This window comes from Pleurodeles waltl, chromosome 12 (genome assembly GCF_031143425.1).
Source record: "Pleurodeles waltl isolate 20211129_DDA chromosome 12, aPleWal1.hap1.20221129, whole genome shotgun sequence".
In the NCBI taxonomy this organism is placed as follows: Eukaryota; Metazoa; Chordata; class Amphibia; order Caudata; family Salamandridae; genus Pleurodeles; species Pleurodeles waltl.
Genome location: NC_090451.1, coordinates 642,444,281 through 642,459,321, shown reverse-complemented (window position 1 = coordinate 642,459,321; position 15,041 = coordinate 642,444,281). Strand labels below are relative to the sequence as shown.

General features: G+C 43.2%; 1 protein-coding gene across 1 annotated transcript in view; it reads right to left on the bottom strand.

Moving 5' to 3' along the window:
• The window catches only part of ATP8B2 (ATPase phospholipid transporting 8B2), a 448,074-nt gene that overhangs the window by 242,951 nt on the left and 190,082 nt on the right, over positions 1-15,041 (bottom strand). The gene's annotated exons all lie outside the window — the stretch shown is intronic.

Here is a 15,041-nt window from a genome sequence, read left to right as displayed (position 1 = left end):
TTTGTAGCTTTGTGCACCTGCATATCAAAATCATGAGCAAGTCATACTTTCCACGCTTCAATCGCTGCACATTCTGCCACCAGATCACTTAGTGAAACAAGCATTTGCAATGCATTAGGTCTTGCATTTACATGAGTTGGAGCTATTGACATTGAAAATGTATAACTTGACTTCTTTTGCCACATTAATTTGTCAACCCTGCCGCAAATTTTGGCCCTTTCTGCCACATAATTCCAGTGGACCGGCATATAACTAAAGAGCTAGTGGGCCGGCTGGAATATTTTTTCAAACGAAGGCCCTTAAAACACAAACTACTCCCAGGTGCTAAACAAAAGTTCCAGCCATAAGTGAGCATACAAATACAATGAATGGTGGGATGGGTTTTTATTTTGGGGTCCCTGCTACCTAGTGTGGGGACCCAGAGATGATCTAGACAGAAAGAGCACATTATGGTGAACACATTTTGAAGGTAGTCCATTGTCCTAGGCTAGGACCACCACAGGCTGAGTTATGAGCAAAAAAGTGTTGTCAAAGGAATGCCCTGAAAAGCATTATGGGGCGAGCTTCCGAGTGCCGCGAATATTGAAGTATGTTGAATGAAATGCTCAGAACAGCCCCCATAGGACGCTACAATAAAAATTGCATTTCTATGAAACATGGTAGTGCAACCATATAGTTAGCTCCTAGAGATCATAATCAGATGAAAACAGAATGGCAGAAAATAATGCAGTGCAACCACATATTTGACCCCTAGAGGGCGCAGTGCATTACACATTGTCAGGGCTGGCAGGCCTACTGCAATGAAACAAGGCCCTTAAAACATTAACTACTCTCAGCTGTAAAACAAAAGTTCCAGCCATGAGAGAGCATAAAAAGATGATGAATAATGGGAGGGGTTATTATTTTGGGATACCCACTAACATAGTGTGGGGACCCATAGATGCCCTAGACAGAAAGAGAGCGTTGTGCTCAACGTTTTGGTGGTGGTCCCATTGCCCTAGGACCAACACAGACTGAGTTATGGGCAAACATGATTTGGTAAAGAATGCTTGCAAAGCATTATTGGGAGAGTTTCCAGAGTTCGGTGAATACTGTAGTATCAGCTCTCCTGCTGTGCTGGGAGGGGCGCTTTGAGGATTTCTGTGTTTTTTAAGTAAAGTATTTATCAATGACTAGCGTTTTTGTGAAAGCTATGGAGCGTGACAGGGAGAGCCAAAAGAAATGACTCCGATTAGGTAACCGTGTGAACAATGTGACCAGCACGTCGAAACCACTGATTGAGTTCACGCTGTGAGCACCATGGCCGCCATGGAGCACGAAGGGGAGAGACAAAAGAAAAAATAATAATTTGCCCATGCTGAAGTATATCGGCAATTGTGCAATAATACAAGAAGCAGGGGCAGTCTGCAAGGCAGTAACAAAACCGCCCTGAGGCGGGACAAACAAAGCATTTACCAATGACATCAAGGGATTTTTGAAAGGCAAGACCACGAAGGAGTGAAAGTGATGGGCATGAGATGGGCATAGTTAAAAGCCCACAGAATACTTACAACAGGTTGAAAAGCGCTTGCACGCTCGACCTAAAAAGGAGCAATCCCACTGTTCCATATGTATGGCTGATGGGCGGACTAATAGTAAGATTAATAGTGTGAGAGTCACCAAAAAGAAAACTTCAAACCACCTCAATGTCCTATCTCTTTCCCCCTATCACTTGTGCATAGACATAGTTATCAGACACCTATGGCCTAAGCAAATAAACTGTGGGGGACTTCTTAGCAAATGTTGCACTGCTCTTGGAAGAAGAGTCTCCAGGGCAGAGTCTAGAGAATGCCTTTAGGGTTCTCCATTTAACCACCAGGTCTATGTCTCTACCACATAGACTGTTTAGTACTGGTGGCACATGCCTGGCAACAAAATTATTTGTTCTATGCAATGTGAGTTCCATGCAATCAATCAATCAATAAATCAAATAGACGGTACTTGTACAGCTTGGCTTGTCTCCCAAGAGGGTCTCCAGGCGCTTGCTGCTGATGTGTATTAGAAGAGACATGATTTTAGCTACTTTCTGAGGTGGGTCAGATTGGTGTGGTGTGAAGGTGGAGGGGGTCGTCATTCTAGGCCTTGGCGGCGAGGTGTGAGAAGTGTCCTCCAATGCGACATCAGCATATGTGAGGTATTTCTGCAGGGGCCAGGTGTGCAGAGCTGAGGTTCCAGTGTGGTTTGTGGAGCTGCAGGCGGTGGTTCAGGTAGGTGAGCCTTGAGTTGTGAAGGGTTTTGTAGGCATGGGTTAGTAGCTTGAAAAGACATCTCTTGTGGATGGGAAGCCAGTGGAAGTTCTTCAGGTGCTGGGTAATGTGGGTTCTCTTCGGTAGGTTGAGGATCAGTCTGGCAGCTGCGTTTTGGACAGGCTGGAGTTTCTGCAGAAGTTCAGTAGTAGTGCCGGCGTAGAGTGCGTTGCTGTAGTCTAGTTGACTGGTGATGAGGCCTGTGTCGCTTTCTTTCTTGTGTCGAGGGAGAGCCATTTGAAGATTTTGCGGAGCATCCGAAGTGTGTGGAAGCAGGCTGAGGAGATGGCATTGACCTGCTATCTCCTGGACAGCTACTTATCAAGGATGATACCAAGGTTCCCGGGCATAGTTTTTGTGCGCTGGGGCCGATCCGAGTTCCACTGGCCTGCCGTGAGTCATTTGAAAGCATTGTGTGTCTGCCAAAGATCAGCACTTTATGTCCATGTTGAGCTTCAGGCAGTTGTTCCCTCATCCAGGTAGAGACGCTCTCCATACAGTTGTTAACTTTGTCTTTGTTCGGGAGAGGTATGTTGAGTGCGAGAAGATGATCTGCGCGTCATCGGCATAGGATACCATAATGATGTTGTGTTCTCTCACGATGTTTGCTAGAGGTGCCATGTAAATGTTGAAGAGGGTTGGGCTGAGTGATGACTCTTGGGGAGCGCCACAGATGGTGCTTGGTTTGTGTGGTGAAGGAGAGGAGAAGGACTTTGAGTGCGTCCCATGAGGAAGGATGCCATCCAACTGAGTCTGTCATGGGTGATCCCAATCTGGCATAGTCGGTCGATGAGTTCTGAGTGGGGCACGGTGTTGAAAGCGGCAGAGAGGTCAAGTAGGATCAGGGCAGCTATTTTTCCCGTCAAGCAAGGTGCGGTTGTCATCCGTTACCATGATTACAGCTGCTTCTGTGCTGTGATTGGCTCTGAAGTCAGACTGGGAGGGGTCTAGAAAGTTGTTTCTCTCCGGGTGCTCACTGATAAATGACGTTTTAGATCATGCAATTCCATTTTAAAATGCGATGGTGGCCTTAAACAAAGCCTATTCACCATTGTTATCAAGCACTTGTTTATCACGCCAGAAGTGCAAGAATACGTCTGAATTCCATAATTGTTTCCTCAGTTGAGAAGGCAGGAGGATAAAAAAACATGCCATGAGATCGATAGCAATTAAACTGCATCAACACTTTGATAATGAAGAAAGTAGAAGTCCTGAGAACCACCCTGTCCCAATGGAAAACTTTGAAAGGTACTGAAATTAAAGCAGCTTGCACTTTACTTATACACCTGTATAATAAAAAGGCCACCAAGAAGAAAGGCATCCATGATAAAAGCTTTAAGTCAAAGGCGTACAATGTCAACTTCGCAAGAACAAGGGTTAGGTACACTGAGGCAGTAAGATCACAACAGTAGGAAACAGGAGTGTAAGGCCAAGAAATGCCTTGATGGGAATGGAGAAGGTCTTCCAAAGCTAGTTTCTGCAGCCTCTAATAGCCGAAATGTAGGAATTGCAAGTGTCCATCTGGCCTTTGTATTGGCAAAATGGCACAAAAAACAATCAGCTGAGCAGCTTGAGGTTCTTCATTCATGTCATTCACGCTTAACTTCAACCCGAACTGCAAGGCCAGGTCCTCTGAATGGTAACAAAACCAAACCATACATGTTTTGGTCTATTTAGGCACTTTCCTTAGTGTCAGTTTGAGTCCAATGGCACAGTGAGCACTTGTCACACTTAGGAAAGGCCAAACAGTTCAGGTTACAGCATGCTGTTGAGACCTAATTACGCACAAAGGGCCTAGGGCCTTCCCTAGACCCTAGCAACAGGATCCGAATGGAACAAGTTGTCTCTTATCAGAAGAAAGGAGGGGGAAGTTGGGGGGATTTGAGGGGTGGAGGAAAGGGTATCTGGTATCTTCTTGGTATCAAAGATCCTGTACTCAACTACCGACCATTTATTTTTTTAAACAAAAGATGATTTCCAACATCTCATATGCAAACAGCATCCACTTACCGTCTATATGAGCCGTACGGTTCTAGAGGGACTCTATAACAAAGGTGCCACTGGCACACAACTGGCAAGAGGCACAGATCAGTTGCTCAAATGTGTCCTCCTCCATTATGTGACATTAATACTCAGTGCCTCAAACAGAAATATCATCCTCTCACAAAAGAAGGAGAGTCATGAGAAATGGAAACGTCAAAGATGGCATGAAGACGTGAAGTATGTCTTCACAAACTATTGAATTACCAGTTATCTAGTTCTGAAGTCAAGACTGAAAGGAAAGAGCCTGACCTCTATTTATAATGAAATGTGATTTAAGAAAAAAAAATCTCAGAGCAAAGCATGGAAGCCTTGATTTCATACTGTGAAGGAATACCAAGACTTTGTAATCTCTTTAGAGATATAAAAAGAAAAAACAAAGTTTGCACAGCCGTCCATTATCCATTCAACAACCGCAAAGTCTCTGTAAATCTCAGATTAATTCAACAACATGCCTTTTTGCACACACTGGTGCCTTCATAGTTTTCCAAATTTAAGAATTACTTTTCTACTTTAAATGAGAAAAAATATATTCTGTCATGCAGTTATTGAGAAATAAAATGGTAGACTACAATTAAGAACCACTTCAAGATAAGACATTGTTAGAAATTAGGTCTCTAGATGACAGCAATATGCACCCTGGCCATACAGGGACCACAATCCTAGTCAGGGTAAGTCAAGACACAACTTTAGTTAACCTGTCCTCACACTCTGGTAGCTTGGCGCTGAGTAGGCAGGCTTAACTTAGAAGGCAATGTGTAAATTATTTGTGCAACAGACCTATAGTAATGACAATAAGAACATCACATAAATATTCCACACAGTGTTAAGAAAAATAGTCAATCTTTATCTATTAAAACTAAGACCAAAATGACAAAATAGCCAGTTAAGACATCTCACTTTTCAAAGTTATCAAAACAGTGCTTGTAGTAAAATACATGGTTTAAGATGATGCAGGGAATTCTGGGATATGTACGCGCTTTGTGTTTAAGTAAATTACAGTAATACTCCGGCTACGCTCTTTCCCAGGGAGCAGTCAGGTGTTGGGTCCTTGATTAAGTCTCCACCCAGCACGGTGGAAAGAAAAACTAATGAGGCGGTGGGGGAGCTGTCAGTGGACCACCGGCACCAGGAAAAACACTGCCGCAGGTTGAGAAGTAAGGAGTTAGTGGGGAAGCCGGTCGAGTGAAAGCGTTCTGTGATCTTGGCAAAGCAGGTGGCAGGCTGTAGGGAAACTGCGCTATGATGCTTGACAAAAGTGGGTGGCAAGCTGCAGGGAAGCCGCTCTGCGATCCTTGACAAAAGCGGGCGGCAAGCAGCAGGGAAGCAGCTTAGTGATCCTTGGCAAAAGCGAGCGGCAAGCTTCAGCGAAGCTACTCGGAGGTCTTTAAAGTCCCAGAGACCCTAGTAGAAGCGGAGGCAAGTGAGCAAGCCCGTGGAGTCACTCTGGGGTCGTAGGTTCTTGGGTTGCAGGACAGACATCAGCAAGCAGCAGGGCAGCACAGCGAGGCAGAGCAGCAGTTCCTGGGACAGCCAATCCTGACACTCTGGCAATCCTGGCAAGCAGCATTATTTACTGCAGCAGTTTCCTTGAGTCCAGAAGTGTACTGATTTTAGGGGGCCAGAGACCCACTACTTAAAGTTTTAAAAAAATGCTACAATATGGGAGATGACTTCCAAAGATTTCTCTGAGGTGCACAGGTCACTCTTTCAGCTGAGCCCTGGCTCCAGGCTATCAGTGGAATATAATCAGCCCCTTTGTGTGGGTTCTGGTCACTACCTTTTGAGGTGTAATAGTGAGCCCTTTCCAACCTCCTCCCCAGGAAGACCCATCAGTATGCAAATCCAGTTGAGTACCATGTTGTGAGTCTCTGGAGTGAATGCACAAATGTAGTTGTCACTTAGCTCAGGTCAGACCTGTACTGGAGACAGGCTGCAGGCATACAAGGCAGTAAGAGCAGCAATATGCCCACTTTCTAAAAATCTAACAAAGAAAGAAGGGGTTGGGCCTGTATCAGTAAGCAAGGCTAGGCCCTACGAATTGTGTACAAGACAAATTGCCAATGCTGATGGTTATGTAACACTCACACAGACTTTTACTTTAGTGGGCGCTCAAATCAATTATGCAGCCCAAATTTACTTTTTTTATATTCAGAAAAAATTAGCAGGTCATTTATATACATAGAAATCATGCACAGTGGACAAACACATGTTAGAACAATCTGTCAATCCTTAAGCTAAAACTTAAAACCCACTAACATTTTGTAGACCCTAAAGGCCCATGTCATTCCCAACAAATATGATCTTACATTACTTAGAACTGAAAACTCACAGTTCTCCATTGTCCCTGAAAAGAAAAAGCTGTTTGGTTATTATTAACAGAATCATTTTCCCACCAAACATGAATGTTTCAATTAGGTCAAATACTTGAATGATGGACCGCAGAACATATTTCTTTGGATGTTTTTGACACGTGGAGAACAAAAGGGAAACCCCTTAGACTGAAATGTGAGCGTGGGCATGCATATGACTATTTTTAACAAGGTGAACCATGCATTAGGGGAATATTGAAGGCTGAAAAGATATATGAAAAGGCAATTCATGTTACAGTTTTTCTGGTTCTGGTAGATGCAGAATCTTCTTGATGATACCTTTCCTTAAAATATCCCCGGGTGACAAACTGGATCCTGAAGGAAAATGTTACTTACCCTGGTACCATCTGTTCATGGCATGTGCTGCGGTAGATTCACATGCTCTGCATACTCCTACTACCTAGTGTTAGACTCTGTTGGCAAAGCACATTGGCAATGACTCCATGTAAGACTGTTTTTCGCACAGCAGGTGAGAGCAGTATAAAGTGGTGAATGAACGCAGAATGGTGCACAAGTGTATTACTGAAAGAAACCAGATATTACTGAAGAAATCTGTAATCAAAGCCACACGCTACTGGTGGGAGGGGGAGTGGGCGCATTTGAATCTAGAGCTCTACAAGCTACAAACATATCTTTAAATACTTACAAACGTATACTTAACATAAACTTTCTGTTAGTTGCTGTAGAGCTAAATCCTCTGCAAAGACTATAAAGCAGTACATCCCCTTAGGCGGTGGCTAGCATATGTATGATGCAAATGTCTGAAATAAGGTCCTTAGGACCGTGTAGCCATCCACTGCCAGCTGTCTGGCTAAGATTACCAGACAATAATGCTTACTGAATGTGTGGGGGTTGACCAATCGGTTGCCTTACATATGTCAGCTAGGGTAATATTTCCCTGGAAGTCCATGCTGACGACCTTCTTTCACGTACAGTGCTCCCAAGGCAAGACAGAGGGGGATCTTTTAGCTCTGGGGCAGCAAATTTCAATGCACTTGACTATCCACCTGACAATGCCTGCTTTTGATATGGGTCATAACAATGTGGATCATGTGCTCCTAAATGCTTTAGTTTGCATTTCTAATTACATAACTGAACTCTTACAATCACCTATCACTAAACCCTCTTAACCGCAGTTCCTCAAAGGCCTTACATAACTTAGAATGCACCCTAAAAACAACTACTAGAGATGGTGAGCAGGTGGCTATTTGTTGGCTTATATATAAGAAGTAAATCAATAGGGGAAAAAAGAGCCTTTGAGGGGAAATAGCCTCGGATGGCATGATACACGCAAGCACTGAGTAAAATAGATGTGCCTTTTGGCGTATCTTTAACCAGCCCTACTTCGTACAAGATAATGCCCCTACTTTATGTTGTCATATTACGTTACTCATTTTGAGGAGATATATATGGAAAATGTCACTTACCCAGTGGACATCTGTATGTGACATATAGTGCTGCAGATTCACATGCTGTGCATAAGTCCACCATCTAGTGTTGGGCTCGGAGTGTTACAAGTTGTTTTTCTTCGAAGAAGCTTTTTCGAGTCACAAGATCGAGTGACAACTCTTCTCGGTGATCGTGCACATGGGAATCGAGTCCTTTGTTAGATTGTTTTCCCGCAGGAGGGTGAGTAAGGAGTGAAGAATTATATATATTAATAAAATAAGATGTCCATGCAATGTATATTTACATATTTACATAAAGAAAGTACCACAACTGCTACAGACACCCGGGGAAGAGGGAGGGTGCATGCGAGTCTGCAGCACTATATGCCACGAACAGATGTCCACTGGGTAAGTGACATTTTCCATTCAATGGTATGTGTAACTGCAGACACACATGCTTTGCATAGTGTGAAAAGCAGTCCCCTCCTAAAGTAAGCAGTGGCTATTCTGTAGGAGTTGGAGTAGCTTGAAATAGGGTTTTAAGCACTGCTTGACCAACATTTATTTGTTGGCAAGATGACACATCCACACAGTAGTGAATGTGTGTGGCGTGGACCATGTGACTGCTTTGCATATGTCTGCTATAGCTGTCTTTTAGCTTTAAGATATAAATTTTGAATACACTTTACTATCCATCTAGCTAATCCCTGTTTTGAAATCGGATTACCCTTATGAGCTTCCTGAACAGCCACAAAAAGTTGTTTAGATTTCCTGAAATCTTTTGTTCTATCTATATAATACATGAGAGCTCTCTTGACATCAAGAGTGTGAAGAACTCTTTCAGCAACTGAATCTGGCTGTGTAAAGAAGACTGGCAATCCCACTGACTGATTAATGTGAAACAGTGAAACTACTTTGGGTAAGAATTTTGGGTTTGTCCTAAGTACTATTTTATTTTTGTGAATTTCGAAAAAAAAAAGGTTCTTCTAAAGTGATTGCTTGAATTTCACTAACTCTCCATACGGAACTAATTGGTACTAGAAAACCAACCTTCCATGAGAGAAACTGAAGAGCACAAGAAAGCATGGGTTCAAATGGTGGACCCATAAGCCTTGTGAGTACGATGTTAAGTTTCCAGGCAGGAGCTGGTGGTGCTCTAGGTGGACTAACTCTTAAGGCCTTCCATAAAAGCTTTTATGACAGGAATTTTAAACAGGGAATTATGCTGTTTGTTTTGGAGGTAAGCTGATATTGCTGTTAAATGAATTTTAATAGATGAGTATGCACGATTTGCTTTTTGTAAGTGAGCAAATAACAGACAATATCCTGTACCAATGCTTTAAGTGGATCAACATTTTTGGGTTAACAATAATATAGAAAACATTTCCATTTAGCTGCATTGCACTGTCTGGTTGTACGTTTGCATGCATCCTTTAGAAAAATCGCTAGGTTGAGCATACTGGGTTTTGGGCTGTCTGATTTGACCCTTGTTTTGAGTCAATAGGTCTGGTCCGTTTGGGAGCCTGTGATGTGGTACTACAGACAGATCCAATAGTGTTGTGTACCAGTGTTGACGTGCCCACGGGGGAGCTATGAATATCATAGTGAGGAAGGTGTGATGAATCTTGTTGACTAGAAATGGAATTAGTGGGAGAAGGGTAAAAGCATAAGCAAATATCCCTGACCAACTGATCCATAGAGCACTGCCGTTGGATTGATGGTGTGGGTACCTGGATGCGAAGTTTGGGAATTTTGCGTTTTCGCTTGTTGCACAGAGGTCCATGTCTGGTGTACTCCACATGCGAAAGTACTGTTCAATCACTTGTCGGTGAATCTCCCATTTGTGTGTTTGTTGCTGCGTTCTGCTTAAGAGGTCTGCTACTTTGTTGTGTATCCCTGGGATATACTCTGCTAGCAACTGAATGTGACTGTGAATTTCCCATTTCCAAATTGTCTGTGCTAGAAGGGACAATTGAGATGAGTCCTCCCCCCCTTGTTTTTGCAGATAATACATTGTTGTCATGTTTTCTGCCCTTATCAACACTGTTTTGTGTGTGATCTGTGGGTGGAATGCTTTGAGTGCTAGGGACACTGCTAGCAATTCCAAGTGATTTATGTGGCAAGTTGTTGAATTGAGATCCATTCTCCCTATATAGTAAGATTGTTGAGATGGATTCCCCAACCTGTCATTGATGCATCAGTGGTGATTATGGTCTGTGGTACAGGGTACTGAAATGGCCGCCTTTTGATAAGTGGGTGTGAGTCTACCATTGCAGAGTTGTAAGTTTGTCAGTCCAATAACACTAGATCGTGAAGTTGACCCTGTGCCTGAGACCATTGTTAAGAGAGACACTTTTGTAAGGGTCTCATGTTTAGACGTGCATTGGGTACTATTGCTATGCACAATGCCATCATTCCCAACAGTTTAATAATAAATCTTACTGTATTGTAGCTGAGATATGAGAGTGAGGAAAGCTTGAATTCTCTGTGGGTTTGGGTACGCTAATGCTGATTGAGTGTTCAGAATTACTCCCAGATATGGTTGTATTTGCACTGGTTGCAGATGAGATTTTTGGTAACTGATTGTGAACCCTAGACTGTGTAGGGTATCGATTGTGTGTGTCGTTGACATGTCTGAATGGTGCTGGCTTTTATGAGCCAGTTGTCTAGATAGGGAAAGACATGTATATGTTGCCTTTGAGGTATGCTGCAACCACTGCTAGGCATTTGTGAATACCCTTGGTGCTGTTGGGACCCCAAAGGGTAGCACTTAGAACTGGTAGTGCTTGCCTGCTATCACAAATCTTAGATATTTGTGATGTGTTGGATGTATGGGAATGTGGAAGTAAGCATCTTTTAGATCAAATGCTGTCATGTAGTCTTGTTTTTTAGCAGGGGAATGACATTCTGAAGAGTGACCATTTGGAAATACTTTGACAGGATGTACTGATAGAGGGGTCCAAGATCCAGGATTGGTCTGAGAGTACCATCCTTTTTTGGTATGAGGAAGTACAGAGAATATACTCCTGCCCCTTGTTGAGGGTATAGGTACCATCTCTATTCCATCTTTGAGTAGAAGAGATTGTACTTCTTGTTTTAACAAATTGAGGTGTTCTAGAGAAAGCCTGTGCGAGCGAGGGGGAATGTTTGGTGGAGTAGAGATGAGTTCTATGCAATAACCATTTCAGATAATTGACAACACCCATTGATCTGATGTAATGTCGTGCCACTGTTGGCAGAAATTTTCCAGTCTTCCTCCCGCAGGAGATGTATACTGTGTGGGGATGTGCAGAAAGTCACTGCTTAGTTGAGGTGGGGGCACCTCTTGTGGTGGTGGATTTTCCTCTACCTCTAAAGTTGCTTCCCTTGTAGGATCCTCTGAAAGACCCTCTGGTGTAATTTTGTTGCTCCTGCTTTTGTTGGGAGGTAGAGGGCTCTGATGTTGATGGTTTAAAACCAGCTCTGAATTGGAGCTTACGAAAAGTACTCCTAGCAGGTGTAGTATAAAGGGCACCCATAGCTGTTTCAGAGACTTTTTCAACTTTTCTTTAGTGGGCCAAATAAATGCTGTTTGTCAAAAGAAATATTGAGTATTGCCCGTTATATCTCACGTTTGAACCCTGAAGTTCGCAACCATGCATGCCTTCGGGTTACCACTCTAGTGTTAATACCCCTTGCTGCGGTGTCTGCTGCATTTAGGGTGGATCTAATTTGGTTGTTGGAGATAGCCTGGCCCTCCGTAACTATCTGCTGTGCCCTTTTTTGGTGTTTGGGTGGAAGGTATTGTAAGAACTCCTCCATTTCATCCCAATTAGCTCTATCATATCTGGCTAAAAGAGCCTGAGAGTTGGCAATTCTCCAGTGATTAGCAGCCGGAGTTGCCACTCTCTTCCCTGCTGCATCAAACTTGTGTCTTTCTTTATCTGGGGGAGGAGTATCCCCGTTGGACTGACGATTTGCCCTTTTCCTTGCTGCACTAACAACAATAGAGTCAGGTGGCAATTGTTGTGTGATAAAAAATTTGAAGGTGCAGCTTTGTATTTTTTGTCCACCCTTAGTGTAATAACCCTAGCCTTCACTGGCTCCTTACAAATGGCATCTGCATGTTTAAGCAAGCCTTGGAGCATTGGTAAACATTGATACCCCTTCTGCGTAGGGGACAGAATGCTAAATAAAAAATCATCCTCTATGGGATCGGAATGCAACTGCACATTGTGATATGCAGCTGCCCTAGCAATTACTTGATTGTAGACAGTGGTGTCTTCCGGTGGAGATGGCCTAGCGAGGTATAAATCAGAATAATTGGATGGAATAGGGTCTCAGTCATACAAATCTGATGGGTCTACATCGTAAGGAGTGTCACTCAACTGATCCCCATGTGAAGAAACAGGAGATTGTTGAGAACATTGTGTAGGTTAAGGTGGTAGTGGTGGAGAAGCAGAAAGCAAAGGAGAATGTTGTGGTGAAGGCTGATGTACTGCCTTTGGTTTCTCCTTGTGCTTGAATACTTTTGCAGGTGGAGGACCAGCTCTAAAGTCTCTTGGAAAGTTAATTTCCTTTTAGTTGTAGAAGGAGGCGAAGCAATAATCCTTCCACTATCTTTATGGATTTGGATTTTGCGCAGCTTAGCGTCCATCACTTCAAGTATGGGCCTTATTCCTGAAGACTCATCTGTAGTTGGAGAATATTTCCCTCCCAGAGGTTTTAGCTCCGAAAGATTGGAGATGAAATATTTTAATAGGGCCTAAGATGTCGTCTCGGAAATGGATGTTAATTTTTATGGCCAGCAAGCAGTGCTGGACCCAAGACCAGTGCTGATAACTTTTTAGATAGTTTTTGGTGATGGGGCTGATGTACTCCTGTACTGCGCTGCTGGAATCGATTGGCTGTCCTCACTGGCGTCTCGGTCGGAATCAGAATCTGCGATGGAAACTGCAGTCTGAGCTTGTTCCTCTCCGAAGACGTCGGGCATTTGTTCCGACGACTTGGATGCCATCTCTAACTTCGATCCCGCAGTTTTTTCTTGGAACGCAAGTATTGACAGGCTTCATAGCTTTTCTTCTTGTAATCCGAAGAGAGGCAGAGGTTGCACGCCGAGTACTGGTCGGTGTATGGGAACTTGGCGTGACACCGAGGGCAAAAGCGAAACTGAGTCCGAGCCATCAGCCTGACATCATTCGACAACCACAAGTCGCAGTAGGCCTTAGAAGGGCACAGTCGCCCGAAGGTGCGTTTAATTGACCCCTACAATACAATCGGATCGAATATAAGTGAGAAAACGCGATCGAAAACGACAGAAGTTCAGATAGTACCGAACCATGACCTACTGGAGCGAGAGAACGCATCCAAACCCGACGGTGGAAAGAAAACAATCTAATAAAGGACTCGATGCCCAAGCACACTATCACCGAGAGGAGGAGTCACTCGATCTCGTGACTCGAAAAAGCTTCTTCGAAGAAAAACAACTTGTAAAACTCCGAACCCAACACTAGATGGCGGGTAATGCAAATCATGTGTATCTGCAGCTACACATGCCATCGAACACACACACATATATATGTATATATAAATATATACATATAAAAATATACATATATATATATGGAAAATGTCACTTACCCAGTGTACATCTGTTCGTGGCATGAGACGCTGCAGATTCACATGCTGTGCATATCCCGCCATCTAGTGTTGGGCTCGGAGTGTTACAAGTTGTTTTTCTTCGAAGAAGTCTTTTTTGAGTCACGAGCTCTAGGGACTCCTCCCATTTCGGCTCCATTGCGCATGGGCGTCGACTACATCTTAGATTGTTTTCCCCGCAGAGGGTGAGGTAGGACTTGTGTATGTAGTAATAGTGCCCATGCAATGGAGTAAGTATGTATGTACATAATGTATCTAAAAGTGATATATATATTTACAAATTTACAAATGTACAAGTTTATTTTCATCAACTTATAACGGCTACAGGCTCCCGGGGAGGTGGGAGGGCGCATGTGAATCTGCAGCGTCTCATGCCACGAACAGATGAACACTGGGTAAGTGACATTTTCCGTTCGATGGCATGTGTAGCTGCAGATACACATGCTGTGCATAGACTAGTAAGCAGTTATCTCCCCAAAAAGCGGTGGTTTAGCATGTAGGAGTCGAAGTTGTTTGAAATAATGTTCGTAATACTGCTTGTCCTACTGTGGCTTGTTGTGTTGTTAACACATCCACACAGTAATGTTTAGTGAATGTATGAGGCGTAGACCATGTGGCTGCCTTACAGATTTCTGTCATTGGTATATTTCCTAGGAAGGCCATAGTGGCGCCTTTCTTTCTAGTGGAGTGTGCCTTTGGTGTAATAGCCAGTTCTCTATTTGCTTTAACATAACAGGTTTGAATGCATTTAACTATCCATCTGGCAATGCCTTGTTTGGATATTGGATTTCCTGTATGAGGTTTTTGAAAAGCTACAAACAATTGTTTTGTTTTGCGAAATTGTTTGGCTCTATCAATGTAATACATTAGTGCTCTTTTTATGTCTAATGTATGTAATGCTCTTTCAGCTACAGAGTCTGGTTGTGGAAAAAATACCGGGAGTTCCACTGTTTGATTTAAGTGGAACGGTGATATAACTTTTGGCAAAAATTTGGGGTTTGTGCGTAGATCCACTTTATGTTTGTGTATTTGTATAAAGGGTTATTGTATGGTAAAGGCTTGTATTTCACTTACTCTCCTAAGAGATGTGATAGCTATTAGAAAGGCTACTTTCCATGTTAAGTATTGTATTTCACAAGAGTGCATGGGTTCAAATGGTGAACCCATGAGTCCTGTTAATACAATATTGAGGTTCCACGAAGGAACTGGTGGTGTTCTTGGGGGAATTATCCTTTTTAGCCCCTCCATAAATGCTTTTATGACAGGGATTCTAAATAACGAGGTTGAATGTGTAGTTTGCAGATAGGCAGAAATTGCTG